At 35.8% G+C, this 20,426-nt stretch overlaps 1 protein-coding gene across 11 annotated transcripts in view; it reads left to right on the top strand.

The window, feature by feature from the left end:
• Positions 1 to 20,426, top strand: part of CadN (Cadherin-N) — a 171,907-nt gene that overhangs the window by 21,256 nt on the left and 130,225 nt on the right. The window lies entirely within an intron of this gene.

Raw genomic sequence — 20,426 nt, forward strand, 5'->3', positions numbered from 1 at the left:
AGGATTATATCAAGCGGGAGATCAAAAGATGTGCATTTAACGGCCTGTTTATCCTGTCGTGTCCATTCTTACGAAGCGTCGTTGGGAAATTTTGTCATTTCGTGATGTAGTCAAACACTGGGCTAAAAATACGCCCGGGAATTTGAATTTTAAATAGTTACATGAATATTAAAATTAGTTCCTGGTGGTACAATGTACACAAAGGATAATTAAAAACAAATAAATCAATAAGTGTGGCGCTTTTCTCGCCACAATAATTAAAACCGGATCGTCAAAAGTGGCCAAAGCCGGGCTTAAGCTGGCACGCGTCCAAAATGCAGCAAAATTTCGATTCGAAGAAGAATGTTGGAAGGTTTCCTTCCGCGTGGAGCGCCGACTGCGTGCTATATTGATTTTCGCCACGCCCGGCCACCGCGTGCCGTAATACCAAAAGAACACGTCACTTGCAAGGAACCGAGGCTGCACTTTACGGGGATCATCTTCGACGACTATTAATCACTCGCAGGAAATGTAAACAAACCGATTGTCTTGCCGGGGTTCTAATTATGGCACGATTTGGGAGCCAGATGCGCGGATCGTTAGCTAGAGGGCAAAAAATTGGGCGATGGGCATGCACTTGAATTATTACAAAGGTGGAATAACCGAAATTCGGGCTTTTTCAGTGGCGCTTCAATAATCAGTGCTGAAATGAGCCATTACAACATTTTTTTTAAAATGGTGACGGGTCCTAACATGGGGTTACTAACTTTTTGTAATTTCTTTGCAGTGTTAGTTATGATCGTAATTGGATTATTAAACATGTAATTCATCAACTGCTTCCTAGTAATAATTATACCAAAAAACTTTAAATAATTTCATGTTCTTCCTCACACTCCTCGCAAAATAAAATCACAATCTTTGAAATCTTTCATTACTTGAGTCATCTTTCAGTTCATGTCAGTTAGTACAGTGAAACCTCCGAATAACGGACACCTCTTCGCAACGGACATTTTTGTAGAAATGTAACAGAATACAGTTAAATATTTTCAGAACGGTTTAACAGAGAACCTTGAAATTTGGGAAACAGTTAAAAGTGTTTAAACTCTATCATCTGAGAGCTTTTTTTTAATTTTTATCGTTATTTATTTCGAAAATACAAGGCTGACTTGATTTTTTAAATGGCACGAAGGATCAAATTTAATCATTTTTAAGAGAGCATTTAAAAAAAAATAATAATTCAAAAATTTTCTAAAATAGTAAAACTAAATTAGCTTTGAAAACACTGTTATTAGCGATATCTACCACTTGTATATTAGCTAAAAATTTAACTTGGGTGCAATAATTAGTTTAAAAATGGTACAAATTAGTAAAACTGAGCGAAAAAATTTTCATGTTGGTTTATCATGGAGACAGAAAGCCAAGAAGTTAGTGGAAATCATTTTGTACATCTTTTGTAGCGTAAAATTCAAGTGTTTCGGGATTATTTAAAAAAAAAAAACGTGTTCTTTTTCAGTTAATAAAAGTGTTATATTTAACAGTTATTTATTTTTTGGTCAATGTTTAAATAGCAAAAAGCTAACGATAGATAAAGACAACATTTCTAAGGCTAACAATTTACAGTTTTCAAAATTTTCGAGTTTTTTTTAAGTTTCAATTAAATTAAGGTATGCTTGTTTTGTACCGTAGAACTCAGAACAAATGGAGATAGAAATATAAACATTTGAAACGATAAAATTTATACTCTTAAGCATACACCAAATTTCAATAAGATTTGATAAATAGTTTTTATAATATTTAATACTGGGAGTATCAGTTTACAGATAATCCTTTGCTTATAAATGAGAAAACATTCGTGGAACATATGAAAAAAGCTATTATGGCTCAGAAGAACTAAGCGCTGGCTTAATAGAAAATTTATTCTTTTATTATTATTATTATTACTATTATTATGATTATTAAAAGTTGATTATAACTTTCGTATGGTGTGAATTCATACTTTTTAGCGACCCTGTATATTAAAATTTCCACCTCTCATTAGTGGACACCTCTCTACAGCGGACAATTTAAGATTCCTCATCGGTGTCAGTTGTTGAGAGCTTTTATTGTACCATAACAATTTGTCGCCAAAAATTTCGACAAAAGTCGAAAAATTTAAACCTCTGATTTTATTTCTGATCGGAGTATTTCTTGAATAAAACAAACTTTTATTTAATAAATTGGGTGAATTATTTCCCACTCTCTTTGAATTTCCATTATAACACCACCAATTTTCCTATCGATCTTTCTTTATTGTATCAAAACCAAACAATAAAAGCAAAAAAAAAGTATAGAAATAATCGCCTCCAGCGGAGCCCCTCCTGTGCCGGTCGAGTGCGAGGGGCCAAATTCAGCCTGGTGTCATTCACCAAACTTAGTCGACCATCAAGGGCGGACATAATGGGCGTGCGTTGCTATAAATACAATTCCGAACCGGGTGGAAGCTGCTTTTTCCATCCGTGTTTTTCAAATTCGAGTTAACTATTAAAAGCATGTTTCAAGCATCCGCTGTTTTCCATTCGATACGAAATCCAAACCGATTCATCGATCGCACCCCAACCCTCTACGTGTACTATCTATTTTCAGTCGTACAAGGGCTTCATTGGATTTACTCGAAATAATTCAAATTGTAGCGCAGGCAGAGCCAAAAATCGAGAAATGAATTATCGACTCGGTGGGGATTAACGGAGTTTACTTGGGGATTCGGGGGCAAGTTTATTGTCTCTGCATCATGTAATACTTGCGAGAAATATGTGCGAAATTTGGATTAAAGCCAGGGATAAATTTAAGTCGCGACTAATGCAATGTTTTGTGTTAAATTGTCAAAAATCGATTTTCATTTCTACTTTCTCCTAGTTGGGAACTAATTTAGTGTATTTGGCGAGAAAATTAGGGCCGTCAGATCGACTTTGTTGAAACTTTAGTAATAAATTCCCAACTTGTACAAATTCCCGCATCCGATTAAAATTAGGATTTTCGCACAAGGTGCTTATAACTTTTTATTATCCGCCATCCATCAAGCACGACAATGACCTCTCTTTCGAAAAATGCGAGACTCCGTTATTGATTGATCGCGGTATCGGAGATGAATCACGAAAGAGGGGAAACAGAGAATTTCATTTATTAGCGCGATCGCCGATATTTCATCATTAAGCCGAACTTTGCTAATTGTAACAAAGCGATTGCACATTTGGCCCGCAAGTGGTCAATTAAGACTTCATAATTGAAAAACTTCGATTCGCATAACAAGTCGGATTTCATCACAGAGACGGACTTATTAAAATGCGCCGAACGACGATTCCAGGGGCGGTTGCGACGGTCATGGTAAAGGTGAGGGGTGATAAATGGTGAACTGCCGATGGCGCAATTGATGTTTGAGTGACCCGAGGGTGGATTTAATTGGAGCGGAAGAGACGGATGGGAAATGATCAACTGAGCAAATTTTTTAATTAGTCGGACGAGAGGCGCAAATCGGTGTATGATGCCAATCGCCGATTTTGTTTTCTCCCTTCAAAAAAATTAAAACGGTTGTGTTAAAATTCTTTCAACCAATTATTTGCGGCAATTATTTATCCCATTCTACAATAAAAAAATGGCACTTATATCCTACAATTTATAGGAACAGTTCTGAAAATTTTAAGCAAAGAAAACCAAAAAAATTGTGGTTGTGCTCGTTTAGAGGTTGGAAAAATTTCCCTGCGTGTAGGCAAGGTGGTGATTATGGTCTCGTTCAGCGACTCCCCGATCGATGGAACACAAGGACGCAATCACAGCCAAATTAAGTCGTGAAAGTCTTCATTATCAAACGGACACGCTATTTCGTTTGGTCGATAAAATCGCGACACTTGGAATTCCGCCGCCAGACTCTATAAACACCCCTCACCAATTTCCATACTTAATGGCTTCTGATCAAATATTTGTAAAAAATTTAAATTCCGTTCAGGTAGTAGCTTGGGCCAGGCAAGGCCGATCATTTGATGGGAGATAACGGCCACCAGGTCACTGAAGCTCGGACCTGTTCCAGCCGATCTTTGATAACGCAATTAAAGGCGACATTGGCGCGTGATTATCACCGACAAATTGCCCGCTTGTCACAACACGGGCTAGACCTGGAGAAAGTGCTCTTTTGTGACAAATCGGCGGAGAGGGGCTATTAATTATGACGGAATGGCCGGTTCGGGTCGAGGAGAAAAATATTAATCTTGTAATCGCGATTAATATTCGGGGATTGCGTGGGTGTGACGCTAATTGCAACAGGAACGAAAATGTTGACGTTGCGGGAATTCGCAGCAAACTATTTGGAGTTCACGAACTGGGTTTGTTTACCGGCAACTCTGTTGCTAATTTTTCCGCCTTTCATGCGATTCTAAGGCCGAGTTTTGCAATAAAGATGGAGCAGAAAGCTCGCTCTGAATGATTTATTAGTGTATCCTTTTTGTGGGCTTTGTTTCTTCGAAAATGCTCAGCTAATGGGCTTTAATGAGGCAAATAGTGGATGAGTTAATTGAGTAATTGACTAGGCACCTGCTTACCCACCTCCCGACTACGGAGGACTATAACTTAGGAGACGAAACGAGACCGCGGGATTTTCTGTACTCAAAGAAATAGTACGGTGGAGTAAAAATGAGGACGCTTCGAGCGTCAAATCGTTTTAAATTAATTTAAACCCAACCAATCCATTAATTACTTGTGAAAAATGCAGAAATGTCGAGCTTTGTACTTTTAACAGACTTACGACTAAAATTCTCATCAGAAATATGAGGAAAAAATTATTTAAAATTTGTGTTTCGTCTTATATTTTTCAAGACGCTGCGAATACGGTTAAAGATACAAGAAAAAGGTTGAGAAGAAATTTGTAGAGAATTAAATTTTCTACAAAAAAGTCCGCGACACCATATTTCTATGGTCAACGGTTTAGGCCCCAAGGACTTTCAAAGATGCTGAAGCTACAAATTTGTTTCATTTTACGGTGGTCAAGTAACGGAAAGTTAATTTATACCTAAATTGTAGAAGATAGAAATATGGTGTCGCGGTCTTTTTTGTAGAAAATTTAATTCTCTACAACTTTGTTTCTTACACTTTTTTTGTATCTTTAACTGTATTCCCAGCGTTTTGATTAATATGCAACGGTGCGCGTAGAATTATCACTTAGAATTATCAATTTGCGTTCCATTTTATATTTTTACGAACGCTGTGAATGCGGTTAACAATATAAAAAAAGTGTAAGGAACAAAGATGTAGAGAACTAAATTTTCTACAAAAAAGTCCGCGACACCATATTTCTGTCTTCAACGGTTTAGGTATAAATTAATTTTCCTGTACTTGACCATCGGCAGAATGAAGCAAATCGGTCGCTTGAGCGTCTTTAACGGCTTTGGGGCCTAAATGGTTGAAGATAGGGATATGGGCTCGCGGACTTTTTTGTAGGAAATTTAATTCTCTACAACTTTTTTCCTTACATTTTTCTTATATCTGTAACCGTATTTGCAGCGTTTTGAAAAATGTGGGTCAGAATGCAAGTTAGTAAAAGTTTATTGTTTTTAAATATAGTTTACGAGAAAATTTTTGCATCATGTTTATGTCTTACTATTGAAAATTTAATGTTCTTTCTGCCAGTATTTTTTATTTGTTTTACACAAATACAACAATTTTTTTAAAACAGACGGTAGTGGAACTGCGTTCTCTGGCGATATTGACGAGGACGGGAACATTTTATTTGTACGTCGTTTCTCTCCTAACCTTTAGATATCCGTACTCCTGACCGATCAAATTTATCATTCATTTTATTGATTTATTGTGCGGGTCCAGTCGTTTTTTTTACAGTGACAGGCAAAAATAAATAAATAAAAACGCTTTTGGAGCTTCATTGTTAAATTGTCTAGACACTCCTTAAACGTCTAATAATAAATCATTGCGTCTTTATTATCCCCCGACTGTGTGAATGCTTCATAACCGTTCATAATAAAAATCTCCCAATAAAGCTAATCCTCCTTTATTTCGCGACTCGTAAACATTGAAAAAATCAGTGAAAACTCCCTCATCCCTCGTCAACTCCTCGTCTCCATTACGTTTCCTGCAAGTCGTCATAGCAACGCCGCTTCATGAACTCCCCAACTCCACTTGTAGCACCCCCGTCCAGGTGTAATAAAATTTGATCGTGGCCGTTTTTTCCAGGTCACATCGATAAGAAAACGTAAACAATAGCGTGACGGTATTCGTGGCCACCCTGTACACACTATCTCGCTATAAATCCGTTCGTGTGGCAAGTTTAATTCTGATTTATGCATTTTTCAAGTGCCCGCAACTCCTTAACTGATGTTATCGCGACCGCTTGCCCGTATCGATGATAAACGGGACGAAATTTGCTCAAATTCCCTGCCATTTTGAATAAGTTATTTCGATTGCGATTGGTACAAGTGGAAACGGAAATGTACTTGACTAATGAGTGTCTAGCATGTCGGTAATTTAATAAAATAGTTTTCGATTTTTTAGATCGATGCGCGACGTTATGAAACTTAAATGTTAATTGTGCGGGAAAATCAACCATGTTGACATGACACGAGTGGCTTTTGTTCCGTAAATGAGCCTTTCTTGGGCTGAATTGCTGAAATATGGCCGCGCTGAAAAGACAATTCATAATGCACGCTTTCCTGAAATTAAAAATGAAAAACGAATCGATCCAAATTTTATTGTTCTTCAACTAAGTTTTTAAATGTATTCTAACGTTAGAAATTAATTAAAGTGTTTGCACTTTTTAAGAATTCGTTTATTACATTACCAAAGTGGAGGAAAGTTTCAGAAACTGTCAACGTTTCTGGAGTAAAATTAAATCGGATAAGAGTACGTGACTTTTTCAAATGAAACGCTAACTACCGGAGAAATGCGGAAAAGTGTTTATCATCACTCAACATATTTTGTTTTGGGAAATAACTTTGATTATTTTTATTACCGAAAATTTTACGGCCAACCTGTGTTTGAGATAATAAATTTTTAACAATTTTTGGAACTTCCAAATGCTTGAGGATTGATGAGAAAAAAGAAAGATTTTTCCTGTTGGGCGCCGTTTCCGGCCGAAATTTATCGCTTAACACTTTACATAATCGCCGCCCCAGCATTCGATTAATGAGAATAAATATTTCGGAGATGCATTAAAAAGCAGGAGAATACCGAGCCGGTGCATCTTTCATTAGCCCCCGCTCGCCTCGCCCGCCTAAAGACACCTTAAAAGCTTTTAAAAAGGTAAAGTTTGCCGGTCCTGAATTAAATTAAATTTTATAGTTCGACGCTCGTCTCGCTCCAAGGCGACAATAGATTCATTTCGCCGGCGCGAATTTTTCCGAGATAACTTACAACTGCTGCTCCGACCACAGCGTCAATAATCAAGCCCGGGTTTTAGGTCGCACCTAGCTCAAAAAATTATAATAAAACGGTTGAATTTCAGCAAACGGATTAATGAGTGGCCTGCAGCAGGAATTCAAAACTCGAAGCAGTAATTTCAGATTTTGGCCGAGATATCGCAACTCATCCAACTTTTAAGCGAGTTTACTATTTGTTTAAACAAAAGTGAGATGAACCGTGCGGAGTTCCGGCCAGGCTCCGCACCTGTACCATTCAATAAAAACGCGTACGTTTCGATGGTTGTTCTTGCGGAAAACAGCATTGTTCCGTGCTAAGCACAGTGAGCATCTGGCGCGACGAGACATCTGCGAATTTTCCTGCGAAAATTTAAGTTTTTTTATTGATAAATAAGCGAGTTGTGGGGTCTATGCTCTATTGCTCGTCTAAAAATACGCGCGGCTCCCCTTGTATTCCAGGCCAGTGGCGGGTCCTCAACAAGGTGAAGACACAATTGTTGAAAAGCCAGCTTTTGACCAATTTTGAAGCTAGATAAGCTGTCAAAACTGGCCCAAAAGGTTTTTCTCCTAGGCAGCCATACCAATGTGATTTTTTTTGTAAAATCAAATTTAATTTGATTTTCCGACTGTTCAGTTTGAATTTTGAAATAGTGAATCTTAATGAAAAAAGGTCTTATCTCCGAGTACCAAAACGTTTCCCAAATTCGAGTCCAAATATTAAAAATCTTACAAAAGCATGTTTTAGTTTTTTCTTTCTCTGTCCTCGTTTCAGCAGTACATCAAATTTACCTTTGATTTCCAAATTATTTTTTACACCATTACTGCTTTTGCTTTAGTTGTATCTGATTTTTATGTGAAACATGAGGTCAAAATAAGGTGACGTGAGCTATTTTCAAGCTACATTATTGGTCGGTTTGAAGTGAGAAATAAGTATAAAAATTGTAATTTTTGGCCAAAATAAGGCTATTTGAACTATTTCCAAAAGAAAAATCGTTGAAAAATCGGTGTATTTTAACGAAACATGAGCAAAAGTTGAAGTCACAGTCAAAATAAAACATTTTTAGCCGTTTCCCAAACGATTTTACTTACTTTTTCATTTACAATTCCTGAAATAGTAAAGTCTTTTACTTTTTTTAGAACATTTTCGCACTTTTTTTAAGCTAAAATCTCGAATATTTTGCATAAATTCGCTAAAATTAGGCCAAATCTGCTGGTCGTAAACAACGTTTTTTGACATGTTTTGAGTAATTTAGCTCACTTTGAGGCATGAAATGTACTAAAACATGTAAAAAATCATTTAATTATGTCGAAAACTTCGTTATTTTGAGCTAAAAACATATTTATTTTGCGAAAACTTTTTGAAATAAACCCAAAACAAGCTAACAAAGATCGAAAATAATGTTGTTGTTTTGATCCGTTTTGCGAGACTTGACTCTTTTATAAAAAAAGTGAGGAACTAGTTTTTTTGTGAAATTGTCCTAGAAAAGTAAAGCAATTACCTAGTTCGTCCAAAATTATTACCTAATTTTCAGTTTTCTCGCGAATTTTTACTCAAATGGACCGAAGAAATAAAATAATAATAATAATAATAATAATAATAAAAAGAAGAAGAAGAAGAACAAGAAGAAGAAGAAGAAGCAGAAGAAGAAGAAGAAAAAGCAGAAGAAGAAGAAGAAAAACAAATAACAAATGACACAAAAAAAGCTTAGCAAGTCTTAGCCAATCCTGGTCTTTAATTTTTTCTGATACATGATTGTTTCTTCAAAACAAAATAAAATGGCAGCAGTTATACTATTATCAGTATCACTGAAATTCTAAGTGACTTTATTTTTGCATTTCTCGAGTGTTTTCCTACGTTTTTTAGTCAAAAACACACTTAATTCGAATAAATTTGCAAGATCATGCCAAAAATGTTATTACTTTGGTCTTTTTCGTTGCATTTACGCATTTAGTTATCTTGTTTACAAGCAAGAAACTTCTTTATTTTGCAAAATATCGTCAAGAAGTTCTTGTTTAAAGTGGTAATACAATAAAACACGACGAAAAATCATTTTAAATTGACGTTATTTCAATGTTTCGCTAGGTTTAATCGTTGAGTGGACTCAGCGGTCTAATCTAATTCGTTTTGTAGTGATGAGAGACTAATTTTTTGCGAAACTTTCTTGAAAAACTCAAAAATTCACATAATTACATAGTTTAATTGATTCTCTCTTGTCTAATAATTACTAGTATGTTTCGAGGATTTTTTCTATTTTTTTGACCAAAAACTTACTTAAATCACAAGGGAAGGTTGCAGTTAACATTATTTTGGCTTTTATCTTGTTTTTGAATAATAAACTCACTTATTATTTTCCGAAATTTTGCCAAAATGACCAAAATAGGTCAGACCTAAAGTCCTTTTGGCCTGTTTAGGACACGAAACACTTTCGCAAATATCTTTAAAACATATTCGAAAATTCGTGAATTTCCTTAGAAATTAATTATCTATCATGTCATAGTGAGAGACAAGAGTAAGTTAAAATCGGGTAAAATCTTTTATTCACTTTTTTATTTGGTTTAGAGTTTAGGTAATTGCTCAAAGCTTTAATCAACTGTGGTTCTGAAAATAAGAAAATTGCTATTAGAATCTAGGGTTTTTTGTCGAAATTTTGGTGCGATTGAACTGTTTTTCCATACTCGGCTCCGCCTCGTATGTAAGTCTGCCAGGCACAGGAGTGCAACTTTTAGTTTCTCCACACGTGGGTACAGTAAGGTTAATTTTTTTATTTTGCGGAAGTTGCCTTTAAAAGGATGAATGTCTTTGAACGTTGGCACTTCACCTGGCGAGCCGCCGCTGCCCCCGCCTTTGTGAAAATAAACAAGCGTGTCTAAACCTCCTCGCCATTATTTCTCCTTAATCTCTCCATCGGCACGAGTGTCGCCCATCTCGGGATATTTATGCCTCCTATTGCATTCGCGTCGTGTATCTGCCATCACCGGTCCGAAGTTTTGATAAAGGCAGCGCCGCCGCCGCCGAACTTTGCAATAAGTTCCCGGTTTGAATGGCCACTTCTTGATGAGAATACGGCCGTAATACGGGACGCCCGAGGGTCACGACGCCTGCGCCCTCCCCCGCGTTCGATTCGTCTGGTTCGAGCTTCTAATTTTAGGAACAATTCGATTCGCGAGCTGGAATTCGGGATATGCTGTCGGTCACATGTATCGGGTGACATCTCAGACTTCTCCAATTAACACCGCGAGAAATACCTAGCTGGGGAGAAATGGAGAGTTCACACGATGATGTCTGCTTCGTATCGGATTTCCGAAAGGGTCCTAAATCGGAAACGGTTTAAATATTTACATGCGATTAGGATGGGGGCTTTGATGGACGCGGGGCGACCCTAATTGGACGCTTACTGCGCTACCGGCACGACAAAGGACGAGAAAACTCCCGGAATGGATGGCCGAATTGAATTCTTGACATAATCGAAACACAATTCCGACCCGGTTCGGACAGGGCAAATTGGCCCTTCACACCCAAAAACCATTATTATTCCAAAATGGAATTAAAATAAGTTAAAATTGTTTCCACATTTCCGCCCTGTAGTAGCAAGTAATCAATAAACGTTAGCAAAAGGAAGACTTGTTTCTGTGCAATTTATCCTTTATTTTAGTCGGGGTAATAAAAATAGCTATTTGCATAATTAGAGAGAAAAGTGTCTCTTTTACAAAGACGTAAGTAAATTGGACGAAGTAATATTTTCTAATGCATCTAAATATACCTACCTACGGAATTTCAGACTTAGGGAAAACACTGGTGACAGTGACTTGGCGTAAAGGACAAAAAACGAGATTATCTTTAATAATAAACAGAAAATTGAGATATTTTATGTTGAGTTCAATTTAAAATTTTAATTTTTTGAGGATTTATTTTTTTCTATAGAATAACTACAGAAAAAAAACAATAAGACCAGTGATTTTTTGGCTTATTCTGTTCAGTGTAACATACACTGTTGAAGTTTGCCTTTTGTTAAAAGAGATTTAATTTATGAAAGATTTAAATTGGCTTTTTTTAATAATTGTCGTCATTCTGCTGAATTAGTGCGACAATAATGGGACCATTTTTTAAATGAAAACTTGGCTTATTTAAAAGCTTGTTTGTCGATACTGAAAATCACAAATACAAGTTCCAAGTTAGTAATTTTCGGCATATTTTGTTCGACTAAGCTTATTTTCAACAGTTGCTTTATTAAATGAAATACTCTATTTGTGGAAAAATATTCTTTGAAGTAAGTTATTTCTACTTGCTTTATTCAATCTGGCTTCTTTAATGAATTACGAGTATTTTGTTGAATAAGTGCCAGAAAACGCTAGATTTTTGAATGAGATTTTTTATTCAGTGTAAAAGATTGCTAAAGTATTTACGTTTTTAGTTTTTTCAGTTTGATTTAACATAATTTACATTGAGAATAATAACAAAACAACAATGATAAAAAAATAAAGATAAAATATAAACAATTTCGAATTAAAAATAAATTTAAAAATTACTTAAGAACTAAAAATAGCCAATGCCAGTGCCTCAAGAGACACGAAATAAGAAAGAAAACAGAAAAAAAAATTGTAGAACTTATTATCACTAAGAGTTAGCAGTCCAGTTGAGCAAATTCAATTATTAAAAAGCAAATTTTTAATTTTACTTTTGGATGTGAACACTGAATTTCTAAAATAAAAAAAAAAAAAAATAAGTACAGACAAATGACACAAAAGAGTAACTTTGAACTCCAAAGTGTTGTTGTTGATTTTATGCTAGAAATTGCAACGTTGGATGAAGTTTTTTCTGAAAATGTTACTTAGTGAATCAATCCAGGAAACTAAACAAAACAAAAATTAAATTTTGTTTAAACTTTTTAAACCAATTTAAAAAAAAGGAGCGAAAACCAAAAAACCTTGAAAATTGCTTTACATTGTTACCCCATGTGGAAATTTTCGAGTGATTAACTCGCCCCACATTTTCCTTCATTTTGTGAAATATTCGACTTGCCTCGAGCTTAAGCGAGTGAAATTAGTTTCGATCAGTTCTTTAAATATATGCAAGACATTAAAAATTAACCGAGCTTTTAGAGCAGTCACTTTATTTCAGCTTGAAACTCGCAAGCACTCAAAGAAAAGCTCAATTTTTGAAGCTTTGCCGCCTAAATTAACCAATTACAGAGTTAATCTTCTTACACACAAAGTTAGCAAAAGCTGCGGGATGGTAATTGACAGTGACACTACCGACGTAACCATCAATTTACATTTTAAGCGACACTCTGTATAAATATAATTAATTTTTGGCAAAATATCGCGTATTATGTAATGAAGGTTTATTTCGGGAAATGGGGGCCATCGACCGGCTTTTGTGTACGAAAACAAACAAACTTTTCGTTTTGTTTATTCCCAATACATGTGTAAATGCAAAAATAGCATCGCATTGTTTGAGCGTCGGGGATTTATCATCCTCCCGTCGTGCCGCTATTATGTTATTTAATAATTCATAACATATTCAAGAGCCGAACGGCCCTAATTGGAGGAATTAATCAAGCGACAAAGTTGCGCAAAGTTGGCCGTGCGTCGCATGCCAAGATGGGGCGAAAAAAGCTCGGAAATTTGGAATCTGGAGGAAATTGAGACGACGATTTGATATTTCGGTGTAACTTATTCAAAGGGGAATCCCGGGGGATCCGGGGCATTAACTTTGGGAAAAAATGGAAGCGACAAAAACAAAGAGAGGGCAAACACAAAGACAGATGTAAACATTTACTCTACACGCATCTGGTGAAATACGACGACGGGATTTTATGGCTGTTTTTTTCGCCCGCTTTGTATCAATAATTACGTCCCGTGGAAACTCCGGTTAATTTTTCCAGACTGATGCGGATCCGGATCTTATCTCGGCAATCAATAAAAGCAATATCCTTATTCGTCTCGTGCTTTATCTAACTTTGGATTAACATGTTCGCTATCTGATTTCGAAATTCGCCAGTCAGCGGATTTGGCACAACTTCCCCCGGAACTGCACTGTTGGAATTTATTGTGAAAGGTTTAATATTGCTAAATGTAGCATGCAAAAAGTGGCGTGATAAAAAACTTTTGATAATATGATAAAGTTTGGAGAGGAAACGAGTTAACAAAGCGCCAAGCAAGGCGTTATTATGGAGGAGCGTGCCCAAAATTGCCCGACTATTTTAATAAAGGGTTTTAGAGTTTTTCCGTCTTGTAATAGTTAAAGACAAAAAGTCCGCTTCTGGCCCGAGCTGCTCGCACTGAATTTTAACAAGGAAATGTGCCTTTATTGGACGTGAAGGAGAAAGGTGGATATATCTGGTGATATATAATAACAAACAAAGTAAAAGACGAATTTTTATTTCGTTCAGATTGAATCATCATTGCAAATTAGTGAAAAAAACTAAAAACTAACAAATAAACCAATTTTTTTTGTCGTCACTGTAGTATTTTTTTTAGTAGTATCACTTTGATGTTAGTTGTCCAGAAAATATTTTAAATGTTAATAGTAATAATTATTTCTAAAACCTCATTGCTACAAATTAAAATCATTTATTTCTTAACGATACAAAGCTTATTGTGCATAAATCAAGATAAAGCAAAAATTTAGAAAAAAGATGTTATACTTTTAGGGCCAGTTTACAGAAAGCTTTGTTAAAATTTAATTCGTTCAATCACGTGGTCAGATAATCACGCATTTAATTGCGGATTAACTTAATGACGCTTCAATAAACAGATCCTGATTCGTTTCAACTATTAATCACACAACAGATTTTATTAACATTTTTGTTTATTAAAGATTCAGAAAATTGGTATAACCAGACTAAAAGCTATCAATGAACGTTAGAGTAATTCGTTTATGGAAATACCCTGATTAAAATTTTGATCATTACTACAAATAGGTTTACTGGAAATATTTAACAACACCTAACAGCACAAGAGATGACCAAAATTTTTCAATTTTTCAAGTGATAAACATTTATTAATCTTCGACACCTTAAGAGGTTAAAAAAATTAAATGCGTGATTAACCAAATTGAGCCAGTTTGATTGGTTTATTCCGTTGTTAACTTTTAAAGACGAATTAAAATTTAGAGACGGTTTACGGGACATTTTAATAATTGCAATCACATTTTAATTCGTAATTAACTTAACATTTGTCAATACATTTTAAATAAATTGCAATTTAATGTCGAATTAGTTTAATTCTGAATTAAATTTTAATTTCGCTTTCTCTAAAGTAAACTGGCCCTTAATGTCTTATTATAACAAAGAAACACAGGGATTTTTATTTTATTTTAATTTATTTAGAATACCATTTCCAATTAATAAAAGACGATAAATGAAATGTGGGACATGAGTTTTTTTGTGATATGCGCTACGCCACTGGGAACACGTAAATCATGTCACTTTATTATTCAGTGTTCATAATTATTTACATTGGCCCCAACTGTGTCCACCCGTCGCCCAAGAAAGCCCTTCCCCGCCCAAATCCGGAGAGCGCGTCTGTGGACAGACCCTGATGGAAGTTGGAAAGCTCGTCAGAATAAGACATTTCAGTGCAAAAATCCCCGTCTGTAAATAATTCCCGTCGATTCGGAGGACAAATGCGCTGGCAGACTGTTTATAAATAAAAGATGACGAGTAGGGCCAGGCCTGGCACACAATACGGGGTAGAACCACCCCATTCTGACACAATAAACACATTCCTCGTGATTTGGCCCGAGTACAGTCCCGTCAAGTGAATTATTCAACGGCCCAAAACCTGCCCCGAATTTATTAAAAACCGAATCAATGTTTAATTGCGGCTCGAAATAATTCCGGTTGGAAGTTTTAATGTGATTTTGAGACCGTCGCCGAGATAATTGTGTTTTCTGGTGGATCGTTTAAGAGCGTTCATAAAGACGATTTAGTAGTTTCATAAATATCACGAATTCCGGGACCAACGCGGCACGAAATCGTAGGTCAGATCCGAGGAAAAGATTATTTCCGTCGTTTCGTCATCTCGTGGCGAAAAAACGAGACATGCGAATCTGCTTTGTCGGACGGAGACTTGTACAGAATGCGGATTCCGGGCGAAAGCTTTCAACATCAAAAGTCCGGGCCTGCTGGACGGAATTTATGACGCGTGCCGTGACACGGGAAAAGTGGCCACGGAGTGACAAGATGTTACTAAGTCGGCTTACCTTTTTTTTCGGTACATAATGGCTAAAGGGGGCGGCAATCGAATCATTTGAATCGGCGGAATAAATCAAGCCGGAACGAATTAGGACAAATCAAAGCCAAAGCAAACCCGATCGCGGTAATGGAGAAGAATTTGATATCGAATTAGGAAAAATTAGAGCCAAGTTAGAGCGAAGTTTAAAATAATTACGGCGCTGCGAGATTGATTTAAATATAAATAAAGGAGTCGGAATTAGATCTGGGAAAACAAAGGGTGATCAGATCAAAACAAATCGGTTTTTAAATTTATTCAAATAAATTTAGATTAAATCAAAAACAAATTAAATATATTCATAGCTAAGCTACGAGACTTATCTAAAACTATGGCAGTAGGCAGGTGATAAATGGCAAATATTTACGTTAAAATAACGTAAGGAAAGAAGCGTTAACAACGTTATTTGTATTTGCAACGAACACATTATCGTTTTTTTAGTCACTATTTAAACGATTTTGTAACGTAAGAATATAACGTAAAATTATAGAAAACATGAAACCAGTAATTAACGTTAGCAGGCAACGTTTTAAATAAGGTTGTTTTTGACTGCTTTTTTTCTGTTTTTTTTATTTTTTTTATATCAGTTAGTAGTACGTAGTTATTTAGTATATCATGCGTTTTCTTTACAATTAATTAGTTACGTTTATTTATACTCCGTTTCACAACATTAATATAACGTTTAACTAAAAGGTTACATTAACGTTAGACAGTGCCATAAAAACCAAATTCGGTTTTTTGGAAACGTTAATTATACGTTTACAACAAACGTTAGTAAATAATAATGTTTTTTACGTAAATACATCTTTAAGTTAAGACGTATACTTTAGACGTTAAAAATTAGTAAATCGAAAAAAAAATGGTTTTTGAACTACGTAACATAAACGTTAAATGAAAACGTAATTATACAACCAAATAACAACGTTGTACATTTAAAAAACGTTAGATCTACGTCTGGGTGCGTACTGGAAAATAACAAACATTTATTTGCTTTCGGAAAATGCCCACAATTGCCTCGATTTTCGCCGGATTTTTTCGCCAGTGTCAAGCTTTATTTTGAATTGGTCCCTCGTATCAGATTTTGCGCGAAGCTTTAGAAAAGCCTTTCTTTAAACAAAAATCGTTTTAAAAAACTCCAACTTAGGGGAAGCTTTCGTGAAAGCTTCATTCAAATCCGCCTTTTCCATTCTTTTGACACCCTCGTTTCTAATAACACGGGGGTGCAAATGACGCTAAAAGGCCTTTTTTGATTTAAAAATATCACAAATGTGGGAAAGCCCGACCTATAAATAATTAGTCGGGTGTCGAAGGCTTGTAAAAGTTGGAACCTATCCCAGGACTCAATCAAAATTCAATAAATGTGCTGCAACAGTTCGCTTGCAATTATCCGGCGTTGTTATGGTCTATCCGTTCGATGCAGGCCCACAAAGGGCCCAAACGAGCATTCAGCCGTCACATCCCATGCGTTCTAAATATATTTTTCGTGTCGTTTTAATTAGCTCGACGATTTTAACGAGGAATTAAGACGAGTTCTGGGCGTCAACGCCCTACGAATTTATGTATTCAATGGTGTGTGAAAACATTCGCTGCTCTGGCGTAAAATCGATGTCTGTAGTAACAGCAGAATCGCGTTCGTTACTAATTAGTAATTACAGTGCATTTGTCGACGGTGACGTGCATTGTGTCCGGCGCATGCACCACCTCATGCAATTATTACGACCACTTGACTCGCTTTCCCCAAAATAGCTCGAATTTTTGCATTATCATCAAGAATCTTCACGTGCCGCCATATTCCGATAATTATCGATCCTGCAGCGACCTTTGACACCGCCGTTCGTTCTTCACGAAATCGTGGGAGTTATTGTGCGGAATATAATTAATTCAAAATACGGTGGATGCGCCCCCGAGTTGACCCGAAACCACCCCAAATTTAGCACTCGTGCTTCCATCCGGAGCGCAAACATCTCGAAATGCAAATTCCGGCGTTAATAGAGCAAACAGTGCCTTAAGTAAGTAGCAGCCCCTCCCTGGATTTTTTCGCAACATGTGCGAATAAAATGGATCGATCGCTGGCGACGCTGCAAGACTGTTTGTTTTGGTCGAAAAGAGGAAGGAAGGAACCCCAATATCGGCCCCGATTAAGTTTGGACACATCCGGGGGTTACAGAATGACGTTTCTGCCAGGTCAGGAGAGGGTGCACTAATCTGATTATGAGTTTGAGTCATCCAGCTGCGACAACGACGCCACTTGTAATTATTATGAGGCCTGCCAGCCGCTAATTTAAAAGACCTTGTTAAATGGTCATCGGGAGGATTAATGCATCGAACCCTCATAGTGGCGGTTTAAGTGACCGGAGAGGTTTAAAGCGGTGAAGCCGTTTTTTGGCCAGTGGCGGTGCCTGCGGGCATTTCCACTCCCCTCGATAACAAGGATATTTCGTTGTTGTTTAGCGAGTAATGAATTGATAACAATAAATGTATTGTTTGTCGAGTGCTTGTTCTTTGATTCCTCAACCAATTTCACGCATAAACACAGTTTGAGTGTTAAAACAAATAATTCAATCGTAGATTCTACAACAAAAGCAAACACAAAACTCAATGCAACTTTGAAGTCGTTTCTAAAAGATTGCGGAAGTTTTTTTAATTAACGTGCAAATTTAAATTCTAACGAAAAAACAATAAATGCAAGTTGGAATTCATTCTAAAATATATTTTCACTAATTTCGATTTTTTTCCGTTGCCTAACAATTAATTGATGACAATAAATTTATTGTTTGTGTGAAGCGCGTCTTCCTCGTCAATTTCCCGCCCAACTATCGTTCAAGTGCCTAAAATAAATAATTCGAGTCTTAGACAGCCAACAAAAGCTCCACTTCTGTGTCGTGCTCACGACTGAACAAAGCCTAAATTTCTCTGCCAGTGATGAAATACACCGCTGAAAACTTAATTTTAATTATGATCCGGATCGATATAGTGCTGATTTGGAGCTTTGAAATATTGAAATGTGTCCTTTGAGTTTTTATGATTAGTAATGGCCATCGGAGAGTCATTCCGCCTCCGGCTTTACGCTTCTAATAGAAATGAATTAGTGCCAAGTAATTGATAGAGATATTAATCTCGTCGGTACGTATTATGACATAATGCATATGCGGATACGCTCGTTGATATACCAACAATGGGCGCGAGACCATTTCGGTCCAGTGTGGGAGTCGTGGAATCTCGCCTGAATACATTTACATGACATTAGACAGGGAACGTTTCAATCCTTTTTTCCACTCCATTTCCCGGCGATCACAACATTACATCAAATGCACATTCATAAAGTTAAGTTGACAACGCCGAAAGGACTACAACTAGACGTGTGCCCACAATTAAAAAAAAAAAAGAATTTTCAGCAGGAGGTTGGATGCTATCCTGAAATCTGGAAAATTGCTTTAGTGCGTCCTTTACCCAAAATTTAAAATCTCAATGCTTGCTCTGACTTGAGACCTATTAATGCATATTACCTGTCTTATCAAAAATTTTAGAAAAGGTAATAGCTGTGTCGTTTCTAAAGGTTGATTTTATTTTTTATTAGGATATCCATAAAAATTAAGTCCTATTTCAGACTTGGGAAAAATTTTTAACGCTTGCTTTAAGGCTTCAAAGCTTTGAAAAGGCGAAGACACCATTGTGACACTATTGGATTTTTTCAATAAAGCGTTTGACACCTTAAAACACTTATGTGCAAAATCATCTCTATGATTTCGACAGAATTTCATTTTTTTTCATTTCTATCTGATAAATAGAAAGCAAATTGTTACTGTAGGCACCTCAAAATTAGGAGCAGGTAATACTACTTCTGGTATTCCACAAGGCTCAATTGTGGGACCACTTCTATTTTTAACAAAAAGCGCAGAAATATTAGAATCCGTATTCGAAATGAGGCTTTATATCGTGCAATCTAGTTTTTTTTTAAGAATCGTTTGTATTCTATTGAATACGCAACAGAAAGCGCAATAATAAAGAAAGTTGCAAAATATATTCGAAATTTAATTTTTCAGCTTATTTTATTCGATTTCTAAAAAAGGTATCTTTTTTCACAACAATCTGATTATATGTTAATTATTGGTAATTTTCTCTTAAATTGTAGTGCCAGATATTGCTGAATACACCCCTTCGTTAGAGAAAAATAATCTTACTGCAAAGATTCTTTGTTGATTCTAAGTGTATTTTTCAGAAATTATAATATAAATATGTTTGTAGTTTTTTGGAATTATTTTATTTTTTAACAAGGACTGCTGCCCTTAACAAAAAATTGCTCAATTTATGCAAAAATAGGAAATTATATCGTGATTTGTTCAGTATGTCTTTTTTTAGAGAATTTTGTAAAGTTAAAATTTCATTGGAGTTGTTACTATTCCACAAAAATCGCTTTATAAAAAAATGTTAATTTGTGCAAAAAACTCCAGGTTTTTTATTAGAGTTAATAATTTCCTTAATTATTATTGATCATTTTCTGTTGATTTATTTCCACATATCGGCCGATTTGTTAGATGATAATGTGTTTAATTGGAGAAAATTTCTATTTTCCTCTCGATGCTGTTCTAAGTTTGTATTTTTCGGCATGTTTTATTATTTGACTAAACTTATTTTTTAACAAAAATTGTTCATTTAACTAAAATAAATGTTTAATCTATGCAGACATCCAGTTATTCTGGCGTGTTTTATGCAATCTATGTAGTTTTGTTTATATTCTGTTGAATACGTATTAGAAATCGCAATGAAAAAAATCATCCTTATATTTTATTCGATGCAGAAATTTGCAAAATATATTCTAAA

The sequence above is a fragment of the Tribolium castaneum genome, chromosome 5 (genome assembly GCF_031307605.1).
Source record: "Tribolium castaneum strain GA2 chromosome 5, icTriCast1.1, whole genome shotgun sequence".
Taxonomy (NCBI): Eukaryota; Metazoa; Arthropoda; class Insecta; order Coleoptera; family Tenebrionidae; genus Tribolium; species Tribolium castaneum.